The sequence below is a fragment of the Papaver somniferum genome, chromosome 1 (genome assembly GCF_003573695.1).
Source record: "Papaver somniferum cultivar HN1 chromosome 1, ASM357369v1, whole genome shotgun sequence".
NCBI classification, from domain to species: Eukaryota; Viridiplantae; Streptophyta; class Magnoliopsida; order Ranunculales; family Papaveraceae; genus Papaver; species Papaver somniferum.
In genome coordinates this window covers 70,235,982-70,257,168 of record NC_039358.1, presented here as the reverse complement: position 1 = coordinate 70,257,168, position 21,187 = coordinate 70,235,982, and the positions used below count along the sequence as shown (strand labels likewise).

The window sequence follows — 21,187 nt, the reverse complement described above, 5'->3', positions numbered from 1 at the left end:
TGCCTGAGATGACCGAAACATTGGATCCTGGAATCAATGTTGTTAAGATTCTACAGAATGATTCACTAAGCTAAATATCAGCATCTGTACCTTCATAAGGTCTCAAGAGACTTGAACAAAGGATTTCACTTGCTAAATACAGCTCCACCCCATCACTCAGTTCTGCACAGGTAATGGCTGCTAAGTTGTCTTGCCCTGGATACTTCTGCTAACCCCAGTAACCAAAAAGTTCGAGAGAAAGTTCGAGAGAACATGTTTAGCAGTAGTAGCCAGGATAAGGCAACTCGGCTGAATATACACACCAAGATCGACCTGATTGAATCTCGAACACTACAAACAATGCGAAATAAAATGTCATCAGTTCATACCCGAACACAGATTTCTTTATATCAAAAACTCAAGATGCTAATATTGAATTTCTAGCTAGAAGAGGCTACTTAGATAAGCTATATATATTATGCAGAAATCATGTAACGAATCAACCACATAAGGTGTATAATTTAACAAAAGACAAATATCAGTCAGTATTTTGGCCCAACATTCTTACACCCAGTGTCCAAGAACATACATCAAGCCATAAGCAGTAACTGAGTGTTTCAACAAATGCAATAAAAATCCAGTCTTGGCACCATCAGAACTACTTTTCATAATAATCACTAGGTTAGTTATATGGGTCATGTAATCTTCGTCATCGGACATAGGGTTTCTAGATTGGTAAGATTCGTGAAAATATTTTGAAATATCATTGATATGCTTTTGTTATCCAGATATCTCCACCTACATAGTCCGGTTTATGTTATCCAGGTATCACGATCAGTGATTTCCTATAAAAAGAAATTAAAAAAAAAATCCTTGGTGCCCTTTTCATTTGTTGATTCCAAGGTTATTAAATGGTGATGATAGATTAAATGTAAACATCACCTGTAATGACAAAAGATGACAATCAAAGTATAATATGACTTAGACGAACGATTATTGGGAGTTTTTATTTAACAAATTAGAACATGCAAGCTTAAGCGTGGTCTGAAACCACTAAGTCTAAAATAAAGCAATCCAGGAAATTTATTACGAAGAATATAACGTCCTAATCTAAATACGAATTTAAATTACCAAAATAATAATAAGGTAAATGATGATAATGTCATTGTAGTATATTAGTATAGTATTAAAGTCGTAGGGTGATGGTACTAGTTATCTGAGTTCAAAACTCGTCAACATCAGATTCTTTATCGATAAAAAGAAAAGGTTGAATAATGCAAAAGATATTGGAGATGTTCAAGCAATTATTAGTACCTTTTGATTCAACCAAAAACCTGGTGAACCATACGATAGTATGACAAAAATAAACTGGAGTTATAGCATACCTTTCTAGAAATATAAATTTACTAAGATAACGAAAGAATTTTGATCCATCAAAAATTACTCCTAAAAGTGAATGGGTATGTTTTTGATCCGTCCATGAATTTCTTGGCATTCAATTGTTCTTAAGTAGTTGTTTACTCTCTCGAGTTTAGATTTTTTCTACGCCGGTTCAGAATATTTGTTGTTCGAATTGTCGCAGTTTGTATTTTGTTTTTATTTTAACTTCTTCACATTTTTGTGGACGGATACCATATATTTGTAAAATTCATGTTCAGACTCAGTTTGAGCAAAAAGACCGATGCATGCTCGTTATTTACACACCGTTTTTATATCCCAATTTCTTGTAAACGCAATCATCTCCTTGTTGATTTCCTTGAGTGTTAAATGACTCTGTTCTTCCTCATCTTTAATGAAATTTTAATTTTTCAAATAATCCTCGAGCATCTTAATGTAATACCATTCTATCTTCTTCTTTTTTCTTTAGTATTTCGCATTGATTAAATGTTAGTTACTCATACTCTTTTTTCTCTTTCTTTTTTTTGCATAATCTTTCGTACAGTTTTTCGTTTCACATATATGTTTAAACAATAATCTTTTTTACGTTCCCAACTCTCGATGTTTTTTTGTTGATCTAGATACTCCAATAAGTTTTCCAATTTATCTTCGTGATCTGAATATTTGGTCTCTTGATTAAGGACACGTAAGAATCATACAAGAAATATTTGGTTTTTATTTTATTGTCAACAGCGGTATCAGTCTTACCTTCCATGACCTCTTGATCCTTTACAAAGTTTAATTTCATTGTTGTCAAGCGATGATTTTCTTTTCCTCCGTCTCAATGCATCACCCGGCCTATGTCCATGGATCAAACTTTCATCATGGTATATTTCCTTTTATCCATGTTATTTAATATAAGGTTTGTTAATTCAATAATGGATAATGCCTAAATTCAGATTTACACAATAGTTTAGTCCATATTCAATATGCTATCACTTATTACATTCTCAACGTTTGATTTTGGTATTTTGATACATGTTTCTAGTTATCCAACATAAGTTTTTTAATTTTAGATTTTTCAAATGTATACTTGATCTTTAATTCTAATTTCTTCACTGATAGGTAAATGCTCAGTATATAGGGGCTAAGTAAAATACTTGATTATGGTAAAGTAAACTGACAATCAAAATATAATGACATTCAACGCTCAAAGACAGTCTAGTCATTGTATATAGTGTTTTTGGTTTTCAATGAGAATCAATTATCCATGCCTTGACCAATGCTAAACCAAGTTACTTTGACTCAATTGAACAAACATGGGGATGCATCAGTTGTTCATACCTGTGAAATAAAATTGCAAAATTTAAAGACTTGGTTTTCCTAAATATAAAAATACGATGAAGTTACATTCAACAGTGCCTTATCGAATTTACCATACTCATAATTTGTTGTTTAAATTGCAAATTCATGAGTTTAAATTTTCTTAATAAGCAAATATTGTCCATTCTACAATGCAACAATTGTTATCGGAATAAAATGTTGTGGTTGTATTGCATTGAATTAAATTTTTAGAATGCGAGAATTTCGTAAAAAAATATATTAAAGAGTAATAGATAGTTTGATAATGACCACACATTATCATAAGCATTAGCGTGAATGAAATAAAATTATTAATAATTAATTAATCTAAATATTGTGTCGTCGAATTACCAACTCCATGTTGTTTTTTATTGTTACCTCCTTTGTAAAGTTATGATGGTGAAATCAATTCATCAATTATGGCTTTGTACGTTTTTTCCCGTTTGGGGTTATGCACATTTTTGTTGCATACACGTTCAACTTATATAGTTTTTTTCTCTATGCCTTGTTATTTCAGTTAAAATATGATATGTCACTCATGGTACGCGCCATGTATTTATAATTTACAAAATGTATAGCTTATCTTTCTCAAAATCAATTATCTTTCATTTCAACAACCCTTGTTGAGGTAGCAATTATCATATCCTCGTATTCTCCATGATCCTTGATTTCCTGTGTGATTTGATTGGCTAAATAACCACGTAGGATTTTTTTTTCTTGATTTCCTCTTTCATCTTGTATCACAACATTTTGACTTTAGGTTTCACACCCATTTCTAGCATTTTAGTTATTTTTTTAGATCCGGAAACATTTTTCCTTTCACATCTGCAACAATATGACTTTTGTCATTTCTTTTAAGCCATATCAAAATAAACAATACATGCCAACCTTTAGATACAATTATGGTGCAATTACCTGTCAGATATTTTTAAGGTGTAATCTCAAATTTCCTGAAACCGGTCTCCATTCACCATCTAAAGTGGAAATTGTGAAAGTGTATCATAGTTACATCTTCCTCAGTTTTAATTATATCTAACTTTCTTCTAAGATCTTGTCACCTTTTGTTAGGGCTTATTCAATTTTGTTATATCTGTATTATTATTGTATGAAACATAAAAAAGAAGTAACATCAAACAATAAATTATCGTCGAATTCAAAGAATAATATGTGGTTATACCATAAATGTTGTAAATCACATGGGTAAACTATCAAGCATAATACGTCCAACTCTTACTCTGATGTTTTGTTGATACACCTTAAAATAAATAATTCTATATTTAAAGAACTCCAAATATATTAGTTAATTTATGGTTCATTCTATCAAAGATCGTTGGAAAATCAAGTTTATTTTTACTGGAAGATATATAATTTTTTGGCTTAGAGGTTTTTTCATATATTCGTATATACGTAGAGCATATGAAGTATCTCCACGATATTTCTCGTATTCGAGTTAATACCAAGTTTATTCATTTTTAAAATTTATGCCCCAACCTAAATGTTGGTCCTAACCTTGATTTTTTTTTCCTATACGCCAACCTTACTGATAAATTTTTGGTCAATAATCAACTTTGTCCTTGTACTAATAACTTTATGTTCTTACAACTTTGCATCATTATTTGGATGCGAGGATGTCTGTAGACATTCTGTGTTATCCTAAAAAATATTTATTTTTCGTTAAGTTTCATATTAGTTAAAACATGCCACGCTTTGCTTCAACATTTTGATCCCTATTTTTAGAATGTTAAAACTTCGACTTCAGATCCTAAATTACGCTTTTGATATATCTCTGATTTCATAATTCAATATGACCTGCTTCTCGTGACTTGCTTTAATAGAAGCCTTTATATGTCGTAACTATTTGGAATACTCACTCAGTCGTTTCTTTTAGCATGTTAGTGTTTTCCATATTATTAACTGGTTATTTAGTTTCAAGTCAGTCTCTGACAACAACTTATATTTTCTAACCCAACCTACAGCGAGACTCAACCTTTTAGATGTATCTGGGTACATTTTCATGTCCATCACAATATGGTTGTTATGGGTAATCTTGTGTACATTTTCAAGTCAATGTATATACATATTTGCAGACATGTTTTCCAAAGAAGCCATATTAATCTTGTGTACATTTTCATTGCGTGTTGACAGTATAATCGGCTCTATAAAACGTATTTGGCGTGCTCTCTTATCTTTAGCAATCTAGGGATAAATGACGACTATTAATTTAGGCATTTTTTACACCTACCCATTGACGCGGAAAGATCAACAACTTCCTTCGAATTATCACCAACCTATAATAATATCCAGAATATGAATATTCGAAATATTATGACATGTGTAAATATGAATCAAAATAGTAAATATAATATTATCCACATTTGTATCTTTACTCAGAATTTTGCAAACGATACATTTTTCCGCTCTAGCCTATCTAGGCACATATATTGACTAAGAGTCAGCAGAATGATGTCTTTCTAAAGCAATGATATTCGGACATGCTTCCACGATTTCTTCTCCAATATCATCCAGAGATATCAGGCAATTTTTTCCTAAAAAACCTCTGCCCATAATATTTGTACTACACGAAATGGTCTTTTAGGATCCCACAATTACAAAATGCTTAATCAACTGCTTCGACGCAAAGTCTGGGATGCAATAGAACTTCGTCCTACATAATTAGTTTAATCTGTCTCAGGAATTTAGCATGTGGATCCTTTTGATCAATTCCACAAACACTGGTTTCAATTATTTCTTTGATAGCCTTGTACGTATAATATGCGGCATGACGACCTCTCAAGAAAAGAAGCAAAACAATTCAAGAAGAATCAGCAGTGAGAAAAATGTATTCAGCTACGTGCAAACTTGCGAATGATGTTTAGCACTACCATTTAGAAAGAGAAAAATCCCATCACCTATCCGCATGAAACCAATTACTTTCTTGTGAGGTTGGTATCCAACTTCTCTTGCAAAAGTTATTGTGTCTTCACGGCAAAAACGATATAAATAATTTTTTTAGGATTTGGCGACCCTTGAAGTATGAAACCAACAATATTTTCCTAACTTATAAAGAGGTTTGGTAACCATGATGAACCTGGGAAAAGTTCAATATCTTCATTGACTTCAGAATTTCATACTTCAAGTTGCAGCAACTGATACTCCTAAATATACCAGCGACATCACTCCAATTTTATATTGGTTTTGGCATATCTTAGAAATCGTCAAGAAACTTTCCAGATTCGTGTAGTTGTTCATCAAGGAGATATAATCTCTAATCAAGTACTTTAATAAATAGAAAGCCTATCATACATGTTTCAGAATATATAATGTAGCATTTCGTGTTTGACACTGACAAAAAGACAGGTTCTTATGCAAGCATGTATAAGCGAACTTGACTACTTGAGGAAGGAGAACCAAAGATATTTCTTTTAGAACAACCACCACATAGCTCATCAACAAATTAACCCCTAAATCCTGATCCATCCATTTTTCACTGAGAAACCGTTAGAATTTATCAAATCCAACATTTTCCTTACATCACCATCTTTCTTACGCCTTTCAACATCACCCGTGCACGGGTCAGTTCTACTCTAAGTTCTCATCTCATGTCTAAATACTCAGAGATTTCCAATTTTCATCTCATCTCATAAGAAAGTGAAACACCTAATGGGTATAGCAGTTAAAAGTAACAGTATCCCCATTATCACCCCTCCTCAACATCCATGGTCCAATTTCTATAATATCACAAAACATTTCGCTCTTCAAGCTTCTTATCTAATAAAACAGAAATGTGATTAAATAATCCCAAAAATAAGTTTGCCATTTCATCAGATTGTTCTACAATAAAGAAAATGGGTAAAAAAAATCAACTCGGAGTACTGTAACGATTAATGATGTCCGACTATCAACATATTCTCCTCTAAAGGAAAGTGCTGAGAAAACAGTATTAGTATGTGATTGATAGAAAACAATGTATAGAGATAAAATGTTTTTTTTACATGTACACCTATGTCGCACTATATACTGGTATCTGAAGCATGTACAGTTCTGGTTTATTCAAATAACTACGTCATCTGCGGGAGTCGAACCCACAACTACATGGTTAAAACCATGCGCTCTGCCATTTGAGCTAAGACAGCAAGAAGAGCTAAGACAGCAAGAAGAGAATGTACCTGACACCCTGCTTTATACACATCTAACCCCAACATTATGATCTTAAGTTTGCTTCTGTCTTCCTCTCTGAACCTCCATCATCCTCTCTGCAGCCATCCTCTAGCTCCTTAGTGAAACCTATGTTATGCATTGATATCATACACAAAAACCCTTCAGCTGCTAACAAAACCGTAACCCTTCTCGTGCTTCAGAATTGTTTTGTGGGATTATAGGTAGTTATATTAGACTGATGCAACTAACCTGCTGGCAGTCTTGGACATGTTCTGCAATCAGGCCAGTGAGCGATTTTCCCATTAAGCAAAGATGCCAAATATAGGTAACATCCACTGTTGTCATATACAGAGACGATGCCAGCAACTCAGCTACCAATACCCATAATTTTATGGTAGAACTGAACTCATTCACCGCGACAAAGATGTCAGAATCTTTGATGCTAACAAAATCATTCTTATAAACCATGGAAAAAAAGAATATGCCATCCCCACAAAGTTGAAATAGATCGGACAAAAAGAGACTCAAAAAACTCGATAAGATAAAGTCAACGGAAATATCTAGGGATAAAATTATCTTACTTTAACTGCATCAACCTTTGTAGTACCATAGAAATGCTATTGGGCTACTAATTATATCATTTGTCTAAGATAACCACCTCCGGCCATCTGTTTGCAATGTGACATCAGGTTAGTATACCTCCACAAAGTTAAGCAGTCAACACACCCTGTTATGTTTTATATGCCGACAAACTATATATGCATTGAAAACTTGCTTTGGTAGTAAAATATCATCAATAACCTCAAGCAAAACAAACAGTAAAACAATAGATACCTTCTGCAATACTATCCAGAAGCTGTTGCAAGTTTGTTGCAGTTTTAACTATTTTCATTTGTTTCACCAAGTTCTCTTTCATGCTCAGTAAGCATAATCTGATTAAGATACTTGATCAGAATACCCTAAGTAAGATTGTCAACTGTTGTTAGGGGAACAATGTAATGTTTTTTCTCTTCCCTGGGTGCAACAGTTGTTTACTTTGCTCTTCTTCATCTACACAGAAAATAAGCCAAACGAAGAAGAAAAAAGGATGTCAAGAACATTCGATGTAGGATAGATGATAACAATGCATAAACCATTTATTATTACATAATTAACATAAATGAAGGCAAGAAGCGTTGTAGTCTAACCTAAAACCAAGGCCTTAACACCATAGTAATTCAAATGTATATAAATGACACAACATCAGTCCTACAAAGAAATTTAACATTAAAAAGAAAGGACTCCAGAATTTTGAGAATACAATCCTGATCGTCTGCATCCTGGGTCTTATATTATCACATTAGTTTTTAGAAACAAAATAACCAAGGATACCACTTAAAATCATGATTACAGGTAGTGTAAAAACCCACTATTCATCATATAATTTGGCTCTATGCTTATGCTTATGTTAAAGTATGCTCCGGTCTTATAATAACCATCTAACATTTTCATTCATATCCCATTTCACTGATGTCGTTATTATCACTGCTTCTTATTCTCTTTGTGTAAAGCGTAAATTACTATGTCATACCTTAGGTTGGTCGTCTGTCCAGAACTGAGATGCTTTTGGTTGAGATTCTGACGAATCAAGCAACTCTACTTTTTTCATGATGCGAAAGGAAGACTGAATATATTCCAACATGAGTATTACAATGTAATTGTGAGTTGCATTTGTCCGCAGTAGAAATAACCATCATCACCATCTTCAAACTCCATAGAGCCGCACACAATGTTTTTACCATACAACATTTTTGGCAGCAAAATTAACCATCATCATTAATGAGGCGGGAAGATCCCAAGTTGCAGGATCTCAACACCCCTGAAATTATGTAAAGTATAGAATGAGAAAAACATCAGGACCAACAAAATTAGTTGGATAAAAACGGCAAGTCAAGAAAATACTTGTAGCCATGAAGTTACTTCAAACATTGCCAACATAAAACCTATATTCTACACATAAGATGAACACCTAATTGTGTGTAAGGAATATTACAGTAGTCCAACTCAACAACAAACTTTATGGACCGTTAAGTTTAAGTGGGTTAGATAGGCAAATATGTTTTCCTTGGTAAAAGACCAAGAGTGGAGAAAAAAAATCATATTGCATTAGTGCAAGAAAAACAAATGACTGAATTTCAAATCACATAAGTCACATACCAGGATAGCCCTCTTCATAAATTTTAACCGTAATAGACATCAAATCTCATTTTCTATGTTAACTATTAACTATTTCTTCGTAATACACATCTCATTGACAACTATTAACCATTTTCTATGTTGGGAAAAAAACATCTCATTTTCTTTCCAAACAATCCAATTCACAAAGAACTCAATAAGATACCTATTGAGTTCAATAAATTAGATATAAACCTGAGTCAATTTATATCCATTCATACATTCCGTGAAAGTCTAGCCTGATCCACACAAACACATAAACAACAACCCAAGTGAGTGAACCGATCACATAAATAATCCATACATATAATTTGAAATGACAACTGAAAGAACAATCTGCATATCCAACAACAACTGAAAAAACAATCTGCATGGATACGCGAATGAAAATGAAAGAAAACTAAATATGAGTTACTGGTTAGTAAATAACATTAGCATGGAATTAGCAAATCAGTATTGCAATGAGTATCAGCATCATGACTGGGATGTTGTGCCAGTGAATAAACATTAATCTCCTAAAACATATGTATACAAATTCCAATTATTCATTTTCTTTCCGAAGAAAACACATTTGTGAATGATCAGGATAAAGGTGTGCAGGAAAGTGAAGCTACCTTCAACCTGAAGCTTATGCCAGCAAAGATTTGTGCCCATCCTTGACTATGGAAAATAGTAATCCTTCCATTGTCCTCCTGTTACATGACCACCTTGCTCCAGAGTGTTAACCTGAAATATTCAGGCCAAAAACTCATACAATCATACTACCCAACTGAATCCCAACTAATATAAGGAACATATCCCACTGCTAGAAATATATTCGATTTTTAAGGGTTCTTCAAAGATTATAGTTGTGTGATTGATCATTTATTCGCTAATATACATTCTAAACAAAAACCAACTCAAATGATGCATAATTTATCAAACCATTGTATGAGTATGACCCACTTACTCCACCCACTGCACCACTAACTTTTATATTCTCCATTAGCCACTAAAAAGATTAAAGCATTCAAATAGTATACCCAAACTCCATATCAAAGTTAATTACACAAATATGAAATAACCTTGGTACTTCTACCAACGAACCTTAAACTTATTCTGAATAAGTTTACACTAAATGCGGAACATTGCCATGTAGACTATTTATTGCTCAAATAAATTTCTTCTCCTAAGTTAGATTACACTAAAAGCAGCATCTTCCCCTACTAAATTAGAAATAAGTCAAAGAACTTAACTGAACCATTGCACATATTCTGAACCACAACACAGATTCTACATCCAAAGCATCCAAATTTATAACCATCTAAATTGTAAAGTTTAATTTCATCCGACTTGCCAAATAGACATGGAAATTAAAAAGCTTGAGTACAGAGATTTCTTAGCTCATTTTCAAGTCTTTAAAGAGCACTAAAAGATGTAAAATTTGTATTTTCGATGGGAAAAGATGGGTAATCCACAGATCTGAGAACAAAAGGTGTAATCCAGACCGAATCAACAAAAGATCTGGCGAAAAGGATTGAAAAAGTAGTGGATTTGAAACAAACTGTGTTGACTCAATTTTCGCCCGATTTACGGAGCGTTGACTGAGGAGTGTGGAGTGATGGATTGATTGATTAACTGCTCTCCTTCCATGACTGATTGTTGGACAGTGAAATAACTGTAGTCAGAGAGGGAGAGAAGTAGGATCTTAATGAAGGAGACTATTGATTGCCGTTCAGCTTGTATTCATCAAGGGGAACATGTTGGAAATTAACTTCATCAATTATCTTCCTTCTCTCTTTATGGCATTTATCAGTTGTCCTAACCATACCACATTCATAAAATTAGGGCAAAAATAAAAATCCCTGATAACTAATTTAAACCGGAAAAAAAATGGATGATTTTTTTCCATCATAAATCTGTTGGGTTATAGTCTTAGCAATTTCTGAAAATCTACTGCCCATGTCAGCTAGCAATGCAAATCCACCATGCAAAATATTCAGCCATCATAGCACTGCAGTACTTAACTGAATGATATATACAACTGAAAAATCAAGCAGAAAAGACCAAGAGTATGACATCACAAAATTCTACTCACTTAAAACCTACAAAGAGTTATGTTCATCAAGCTGAAGACCCCAAACAAACACCTCCAATTGTGTGAAGACAACCTTGTTGTCTTCTGCTTCCTAGTAGAGGGGGATTGGCTTTCTGTAACCTTGGGAGCTATAAGACAAACCCGTGTGAGTGATTTGCTAAGTTAGGTAAATTCTCTATGTAAAGGTTTCTTATTAACATGATTAGCCAAGTTAGGTAAATTTTTATTAAGATTTATGAACTCCAAAATCTTGTACTAAGGATTTCAATAAATATCTTCATAAGATTTGCAGAATCTAGGTCTAGAAATCATGATTAAGATGCAATCTACTGCTATTCAAACAATAAGAACTCTGAAAAGTAAAAACAATTTTGCTCTGAAAAACTATCCTTCAAATATTAAACAGGATTTGGAATAAAGGACCGAGTTTTATTTCTCAAATGATGAATATGAAACATTGAGCAACGGTTTCGATCTATTACTTGATCTAAATATTTTATTTTTTTTGTTTGTCTGTTATTTGTTTTTCTGAAGTTGAAGAACACTTTTTATTTTTATTTTTAGGATAATGGAGCTTTGTTAATGGCAAAAAATGAATCCATATTTTTGTTACCTGGATATATATTGAGACACATAGACCATCAAACCAATGAATCTGTCAGAGCTCACAGCTATTATACGTAGCTGCTTCCTACAACTCCTGCATAAAGAAAAGTGATTAAGAACACAGGTGAGATGAATGGGAATAAGTTTAAGAATTGAACCTCCCAGTATGTTGTACTCATTTACGACTTTTTGTGCCTCATTTAATTACTATGAAAAATCACTTTCTGTTAATGTGATGGGGGAAAAGTCATTACCAATTTTTCGCAGGGGTGGTACTCAATTGACTATCTCATTGATATTATGAAGCGGAGCTATAGCAGCTTTACGAACAAAATGGACAAAATATACCCAGTATTAACAGCAGAGTACAGCAAACATGAACTTACCTATCAGTCAAGTCTCATATTTTCTTCATACTTAGTCTTGTTATCTCAGATGTCCGTTCGTGAATGAACCTTCAAATCAATCAACTCTTTGTCATGAGTTTTAAGAACTAAGTCATGCCTGGTTTAACAATACTTCAATGTAATAGCTAACCAAATCTTGTAAACTGCTCCCAATCACATTATGAACTTCCTTTCCTCCGGTAAGATAGAATCTGTAGTAAAACCAAATGGAACTTTAAATTGAACTCTATTTGAGCCTTAAGTATTGAAACCATAATCAGATTACATACTAAAACGACATCCACCAAGACAAAGAACTTGCCGATTCTTGTAAGAGAAAATAAAAGACAAAGGAGAACCAATACCCATAGCAACATAAATAAATAATCAGAGTTAAAAGGGCATACCAATTTCTTTCACACTTCTTTGAGAAGATGTTCCAGAAATTTCCTTATGGTACCATAATCATGTATGTATCTTATATTGATTCCCATCAATGGACGAAGAGTTCCTTTTCTTATTTAGAAGAGAGAAGTTTTCTCTTCTTTTGTTTGCTTAATCATGGTACACGGATTAGAGGTATGCCCTTCTTTTAACCCATCTCTTCATATGCAATTCAAATCACTAAGAAGATAAAGCAATTGCATAAATAGCATTTATAGCAGAAAACAATAAAGCAAATGCATGAAAAGAGGAAAGCAAATGACCTAAACAATGGAGCCTGAACTTATAGAGTTATGACTCTACAGAATATGATTCCCAAGCCAGATAACATCATATGTACCTAAATAAGGATTTTGCCGACAACAACTTAGACGCCAGGTGTCTCCTAGAACGACAGTAGATGTGATCTCAATGCTGAGAGGACTTCCCTAGTGAAAGAGTTCTTGCCTTCTCGGACTGAACTTGTTGACAACAACGTCGTGTTAACCTGTTAACCTGTTAGAAAATGAACAACGTCGTGTTGTTATATGGGCTTATAAAATCTTTAACACATACTACTTAATCATAGAAGGATCATACACTACTAAATCATTTGTAAACTAAGTTTATCCAAAATATTGCAAATAACCTCAAGTAACATATAATACTGAAGAAATTAATCTGCGAACAACCACCTCATGAATCAAATGTTAAACAGCTTACAACTGTAGCGCTGGTATAAGAATATCCACAAAGCTAAAACATAATGAAATATATGACACTTCTAAGAGAAGAGATATCAACAAACAAATTCGGGTAGCATTGTCTCCTGGTCCACTAAAAACGGATAGAAATGCCAGAGGATAAGATGTAAGGAAAATATGATTCATAAATTTGAACTAATTATGGATATGAGGGTTCGGAGTAGAAAAACTAAACCTGGTACTTTTAGCTCATACGAAGATATTTAAGCTTAAGCTGGGTGATATTTGATACTCGTGGCCATTCGTCTAATAATTAGCTATGCAATAATAAAAAACCATACATAAGGGGGAAACATCATAGATCTAAATATATAAGTTCTCAAAGTTATCATGGTCTGATTTAGTTCAATATCGATGAAAGCATAATCACTGTAGAAGATAAGATGTAATCATTTACCTGTTGATGACAGCATCAACAATAACTTGAATTGGTTTTTAGTCTCTGAGGAGATGGATCATGTCCATGGCATGCTTAATTACTATGCGAACTCCCATGGTCTTCTTCCTGTTGTTTCACCCAGGTGATTGGTCAGCCTCTTCGTAATGGACATTGGGCCTTCCCAAAGCTTTTTTTTTACCAGGAGACTATATTGCAGATGTATCACCTGGTTGATCCACAATAAGTTAAAAAAAGTTAAATTTGCGAACAACACATAGTCATGTATGCTCCTTATACGTTGTTAACATAAAGTGAATGTCACAGACCTGTAAATAACATATGAGTACAGGGATGAGAATGAAGGTTGGAAGACAACAATTCTCTAGAAACAGAACTGAACCACACAAACGTACGATTACTTGATCAATGATTAAATTCATACAAACAAATACGCCATGACTCAATTAATAAATAGAGAAAATAATTTACACTAACCCTAATTCAAAACCCAAATCAATTTACTGACATTCGAGACGTGAAATAATCATGATATCAAACTCATAAAGAACTTAATTAAAAACCTCTAAATAGTACATTAACATTGTAAGAAAAACCCCAACTAAAGGGATGTTGGTTAAGAGATAAACACCATACTTACAAAATAAAAAACTCTACTTTACCCATGATAGGAAATAATCCTTACTAATACACAACCTTAACAGGGATGGACTGTAATTAAGCAAAATATCTGACAAACAAAAGCAATGTGAGGAAAACCTAGTTTTCTCAATACCATTGCGCAGTGAGACAGAGACTGACACATCAAAGAATCATAGTATCCAAACTATAGAGGAAATTCTAAACCAAAGTTAATAATCAATCGGTAGCTTCGGTCGGGCCGTGACATAGTAACAAATTTCGACAGAATAAAAACTTTTCCGTCAATCGGTTTATCCCAGCTGACAGGAGAGATAAAATAAAATCTAGGGCATTACCAATTTGACAGAGAGAGAAAGTTACTTCGACCAGAATCAAATGGAAGAGGAGTTGATCTTACAGTTGAAATTACAGTTGCAGCTATAGGTACAGATGTCCATCCATCGATGACAGGAAGGAGAAGAGAGGAAGGAAAATAGAAGGACCGAAGGAATTAGTCGGTTCCATAAAAGGCATTCCTCGTAAATTCCCAACCGTCCAAGTCAAACATCATCCGGATGATCCCGACCGCAGGATGATCCTCTCCGGTGAATCCTGTCCACCAATTGACTCTTTGATCAAGGAGACAAAGACCACCTTTTTTTATTTACAGTGATTTACTAATATAGCGAACCACACGACACAGGGTTTAGGTGGTATACACTTGTTTCATAGTGATTTGATGCAATTGAGCTAACTGTAATGAAGATTAAAGAAAACTGTCTAAAGTGTAGCCGCATATTAGTTCAAGGGGTCTACACTGTTAGTTATTGGTGGCCTCTGAAGGGTTCATGGTCTTAACATCAAGAGACGACAAATCAAACTCCACCCTTCCTCCTACGTCCTAATGTACATAACAGAAGACAAATCAAAACTGCAAGTATGCCAGAAGAGTATGAAAAGCAAGATAGAATCAGAAAAGAAGGAAGTCAGTTCAGGACTCTAAGGTGCCCATATAGGTTAAGATTTTACAGAGACGGTCCATACGGATTCCAATATCAAATGGACAGTAGTGGGTTCATAAAGCAGGCCAATAATAGTAACTATTAAGTTAACACGAAACTATAAACGTTATCAATTACAACTACAACAATCCAGTGGCAATCGTTCTGTATCAAGTCTATTCAAAAAGCTGAAATGCATAAGATGAGTATCACAGTCTTGGAACAAACTATCCAAGGAATTTAAAGTACCTCATCAAGAAGTTCTGCCGGTCTCTAACCTGCCTCAACCGCAGCCAACGCTTCCACTTGATTCCCGTGTTGAAGAAGCCAAGCCAATACGATCTTCCGCATCCCTACGAAGAATAAGAAGCACCGAGTAATTGAAATGAAGTACTTCAACAAAAATGACCATAAAAAGGATAATCTTATGCCATCCAAACAATAATAACAATAATATGCCATCATTGTCCTTAGCAGATTAGAAAATCCTTTTTATCGAACACCAACGTTTCACATTGGTACCTTCGACTCACCTAGGCTTTGCAATGATGACATCCTCTGGAGACACAGCGGAGTACATCGGTGCATCCCCAGCAGCCCACTGACCATCTACATAGTTGTTACCTGCATTTTCATGCGATCGTTACAACTGCTAGCGTAAGGACCATATACCCATTTAGACAATGATAACTCAAAATATTTTTAATATATAAAGCTTAATACCTAGGAAAGAAGCATGACCAAGAGCATGGTCCTTTGGTAATGCTCAAAACCATGAACTAAGAGGATCAGTTGCAAGCTCATCATCTGTAGATGTGGCCATACGTACTTCTTGTCTCTGTACCCCTTATAAGCATGTGAAGAACAGCATATCAATGTTGGTATATTGCTTGTGCTTCAGTATTTATCTCTGTTAGGCGTTAGCACATGAATGTGGTGTGGTGCTACTAAATTCCTTTCCCCATCTTTTTAAATATAAGCAAGGACAACCGTAGCATCACTGGTGTAATTCCTGAAATGGAATGATTGGTTTTTAAAGACGCACAATATCAACCTGCTTCGTACTGGAAAAGACCACATGCCTATTATACAGCCACTGTCTCGTGGAACCTAGGCACGCTAGATTTTCCTTCTGCACTGAGCAGTAGCTCTTAAACATTCAAAGAACTTCAAAATCAAGACCTGTCTAAACTCCCAAGCGAATCTAAATAAACCATGCATAAATTCTGTGAAAGTCTAACCTGATTCCAGCTGCCATATAAACAAATAAGCAAAAACCCAAATGAGTGAACCAATTCAGAATATATCTTTTCCGTTCCAGTGGTAAGGCTACTGTGTGAGAACTGAGAAATGGAAATGTTATTATTAGTATAACATCAATCTTACTCAACGTTATGAAAATGTTCAAATAAATACATATGCCTCTGAGTAGTCAAGATTCTACTGTTTCAGGAAGCTCGACAATATTTTGGCATGAGAATATTTTTGGAAACCTCGGAATGGGCAATCGAGGTTGAGTGCTCAGGCAATGTAGCATCTTAATCGTCAGCCAAAGGTTAGCTTTGGACAAAGATCACACCACGAATCTATATTAATCTCTGGAACAAATACAACAATTAATCAGATCATGGTGCAATACTGCAATTGAAACAGAGAGAAGGAGAATAGGGAGTGAAAAAGGGCAGCTTGTTATCTTTCTAACATCTTTCTTGAGTGTTTTATTGTTACAGACGCAACAGTTATGCATTCGTACATGTATCAAGTCAGTTTTTCCTAAAAAGAAAGTAATAAGCAAAAAAAACATATACACAGATTCATAATGAGTAGTGGATAATTATTACGTTCGGTAAAAGAATTTCTTTCCTTCGATCATAATTCAGTGAGCCAAAGGATTTGGTACGGTGTTTGATCTTTTTTTTCTTTTGAGGTTATGTGTGCTTTGCACATGGGAAAATGAGGTGAGATACTTAGTTTTACAACACCACCAACACGTGGTTTCATTTTCTTATGACAACAAAACAGCATATTTCGTGATTAGGCTGAAACACCTAACTCGGGAAACATCTCAAATTCTCCATCTTCTCTGAATCTCCGCCCACCTTCTGTTCGATTCCACCACCACCGTGCATCTTACCACTATCACCACCACTGTTCTCTTCAATTAACCCCAAATCGTTTGTACCCGGATATAGATTTCTGTCGTATCTGTTGTATGTATTTGAAACCGAAATTAGTATCAATTGACCAATTTTTCCAATTCATCCCATTTCTATTTTGAACTAAAAAAGATTCTTGGTGTTGTCATGAATTCAAGAATTACTCCCAAAAGAAAAAGAATGAATTGAAAGATGATAGTGGTCGTGATGTATTGGTGATGGTCATGATGATGGTGAATCAAAGGAACGACAGTGGTGGTGCTGTATGTGGATGGATTAATCCACTTCCCAACTCACTCAATCAGGATATCATGTGAAATTTATGAATATAAAAAGAAAATGAGCTGAATTACTGATTAGCGAATTTCCGTTGGTGTTTGACCAACGGGTATTTGAGATTTTCCTTTGTGATGCCTTTAATCTCGAAAAAAAAAAATTTAATTTTGATTTTCATGAAATTTGGTGACGGAATGGTGATGGTGCTGGTTATCGTGTCATGGTGGCGCTGATGGCATTGCTGGGGAACAGAAAACGAAAGTGGTTATTCGAAATTTGAAAGAATTATAGAGGTGATGCTGGTTATAGAAGTGGTTATGGTTTTGGTGTTGGTGATTGTGTTGCTGGAATTGATGGAGTTGCAGGAGGAGGGTGGTGGTGGTGGTAGAGGAGGTGGAGAATCGGTGGAGAAGGGTGATTGGACTAGATCTCCTCCAATTTTCAATTTCATCTGCTAGTTTTATCGAATTTGAATTGGATTATTCAATTAACTGTAATTTGATCTCAAAAATCAGAATTGGTGTATGAATTAAACTGTTTTGTGTATGAAACTAAAGGGGGTGGAGGAGGATAGTGAGTGTGAGTTGAAATTCAGAATTGGCGAAACTGAAAACTGTGATCGAAATTGGTTGCTGGTGCTGGTGGTGATGATAGTGGTGGTGGAGGGTGTTGTTGTGACAGAATCAGAAATTGCTGATTAAGAAAGTACTGTATAAATTGGTGATGGGACTGGTGGTGAAAGAGGTGGTGGTGGAGGTGCTATCCGTAGAGGTGGTTCCGATGTGTGCTATGGTGGCGGCGTGGTGATGGCGCGGAGGCAGTAATGTTGTGGTTGTGATGGTGGCAGAGGTGGTGTTAGTGTGGATCTGGTGATGGCGGTGGTGGTGGAGGTTTGTTGTTCCAGTGATTATGTTGCTGGTGGTGATCTTGTCGGTAGTGGTCCCGGATGGTCCTTAAAGTCATCTTATCCAACGAACCATATCGATTCTACACAGGGAAATCAAGATTCGAAATCCTTATTAGATGAACGGCTAACATTGACTTCCGTGTTTTAAAGACATCTCATCGGACGAACCGTATTGAAATTGCACACGGAAAATTTTAAAATCTTTTTATCAAATTTGAGATTTGCGTTAGTGGTGATAAAAGGGACTCCCTCCCTACGGGCCTTCCGATCGGTCGGCCCAATTAATTATAAACATCACCTGTAATGACAAGACATGACAATCAAAGTATAATATGACTTAGACGGACGATTGTTGGGAGTTTTTATTTAATAAATTAGAACATGCAAGCTTAAGCGTGGTCCGAAAACACTAAATCTAAAATAAAATAATCCAGGAAATTTATTACGAAGAATATAACGCCCTAATAGATATGAATTTGAATTACCAAAATAATAATAAGGTAAATGATGATAACGTCATTGTAGTATATTAGTATAGTAATAAAATCGTAGGGTGATGGTACCAGTTATCTGTCATTGTAGTATATTAGTATAGTAATAAAGTCGTAGAGTGATGGTACCAGTTATCTGAGTTCAAATCTCGTCAACATCAGATTCTTTATCGATAAAAAAAAAAGGTTGAATAATGCAAAAGATATTGGAGATGTTCAAGCAATTATTAGTGCCTTTTGATTCAACCAAAAACCTGATGAACCATACGATAGTATGACAAAAATAACTGGAATTATAGCATGCCTTTCTAGAAATATAAATTTACTAAGATAACGAAAGAATTTTGATCCATCAAAAATTACTCCTAAAAGTGAATGGGTATGTTTTTGATCCGTCTATGAATTTCTTGGCGTTCAATTGTTCTTAAGTAGTTGTTTACTCTCTCGAGTTTAGATTTTTTTCTACGCCGGTTCAGAATATTTGTTGTTTGAATTGTCACGGTTTGTATTTTTTTTTTATTTTAACTTCTCCAGATTTTTGTGGACGGACACCATATATTTATAAAATTCATGTTCAGACTCAGATTGAGCAAAAAGACCGATGCATGCTCGTTATTTACATACCGTTTTTATATTCCAATTTCCTGTAAGCGCAATCATCTCCTTGTTGACTTCCTTGAGTGTTAAACGACTGTTGTCTTCCTCATCTTGAATGAAATTTTAATTTTTCAAATAATCCTCGAGCATCTTAATGTAATACCATTCTCTCTTCTTCTTTTTTTCTTTAGTATTTCACATTGATTAAATGTTAGTTACTCATACTCTTTTTTTCTTTCTTTTTTCGCATAATCTTTCATACAGTTTTTCGTTTCATATACGTTTAAACAATAATCTTTGTTACGTTCCCAACTCTCGATGTTTTTTTGTTGATCTAGATACTCCAATAAGTTTTCCTATTTATCTTTGTGATCCGAATATTTGAGATCTTGATTAAGGACACGTAAGAATCATGCAAGAAATATTTGGTTTTTATTTTATTGTCAACAGCGGTATCAGTCTTACCTTCCATGACCTCTTGATCCTTTACAAAGTTTAGTTTCATTGTTGTCAAGCGATGATTGTCTTTTCCTCCGTCTCAATGCATCACCCGACCTATGTCCCTAGATCAAACTTTCATCATGGTATATTTACTTTTATCCATGTTATTTAATATAAGATTTGTTAATTCAATAATGGATAATGCCTAAATTCATATTTACACAATAATTTAGTCCATATTCAATATGTTATCACTTATTATATTCTCAACCTTTGATTTTGGTATTTTGATACATGTTTCTTGTTATCCAACATAAGTTTTTTAATTTTATATTTTCCAAATGTTTACTTGATCTTTAATTCTAATTTCTCCACTGCTAGGTAAATGCTCGGTATATAGGGGCTAAGTAAAATACTTGATTATGGTAAAGTAAACTGACATTCAACGCTCAAAGACAGTCTAGTCATTGTATATTGTGTTTTTGGTTTTCAATGAGAATTAATTATCCATGCCTTGACCAATGCTAAACCAAGTTACTTTAACTCAATTGAACAAACATGGCGATGCATCAGTTGTTCATACCTGTGAAATAAAATTGCAAAATTTAAAGACTTGGTTTCCTAAATATAAAAATACGATAAAGTACATTCAACAGTGCCTTATCGAATTTACCACGACCCATAATTTGTAGTTTAAATTGCAAATTCATGAGTTTAAATTTTCTTAATAAGCAGATATTGTCCATTCTATAATGAAACAATTGTTATCGGAATAAAATGTTGTGGTTGTATTGCATTGAATTAAATTTTTAGAATGCGAGAATTTCGTAAAAAATATATTAAAGAGTAATAGATAGTTTGATATTGACCACAAATAATCATAAGCATTATCGTGAATGAAATAAAATCCTTAATAATTAATTAATCTAAATATTGTGTCGTCGAATTACCAAC

At 34.2% G+C, this 21,187-nt stretch overlaps 1 long non-coding RNA gene across 8 annotated transcripts; it reads right to left on the bottom strand.

The window, feature by feature from the left end:
• Positions 1–6,586: 6,586 nt before the first annotated feature.
• Positions 6,587–14,853, bottom strand: LOC113290218. Of its 8 annotated transcripts, none has more exons than XR_003331508.1 (10): positions 14,783–14,853; positions 13,744–13,951; positions 12,944–13,098; positions 12,160–12,371; positions 11,781–11,867; positions 9,705–9,816; positions 8,447–8,734; positions 7,711–7,926; positions 7,126–7,544; positions 6,587–7,002 (listed from the first exon to the last, which is right to left on the bottom strand). It is a non-coding gene; the product is annotated as an uncharacterized LOC113290218 (long non-coding RNA). The 8 variants fall into 8 exon arrangements; XR_003331507.1 differs by having other exon boundaries at positions 14,721–14,842; XR_003331506.1 differs by having other exon boundaries at positions 7,126–7,276; positions 7,458–7,544; positions 13,744–14,839.
• Positions 14,854–21,187: the final 6,334 nt, after the last annotated feature.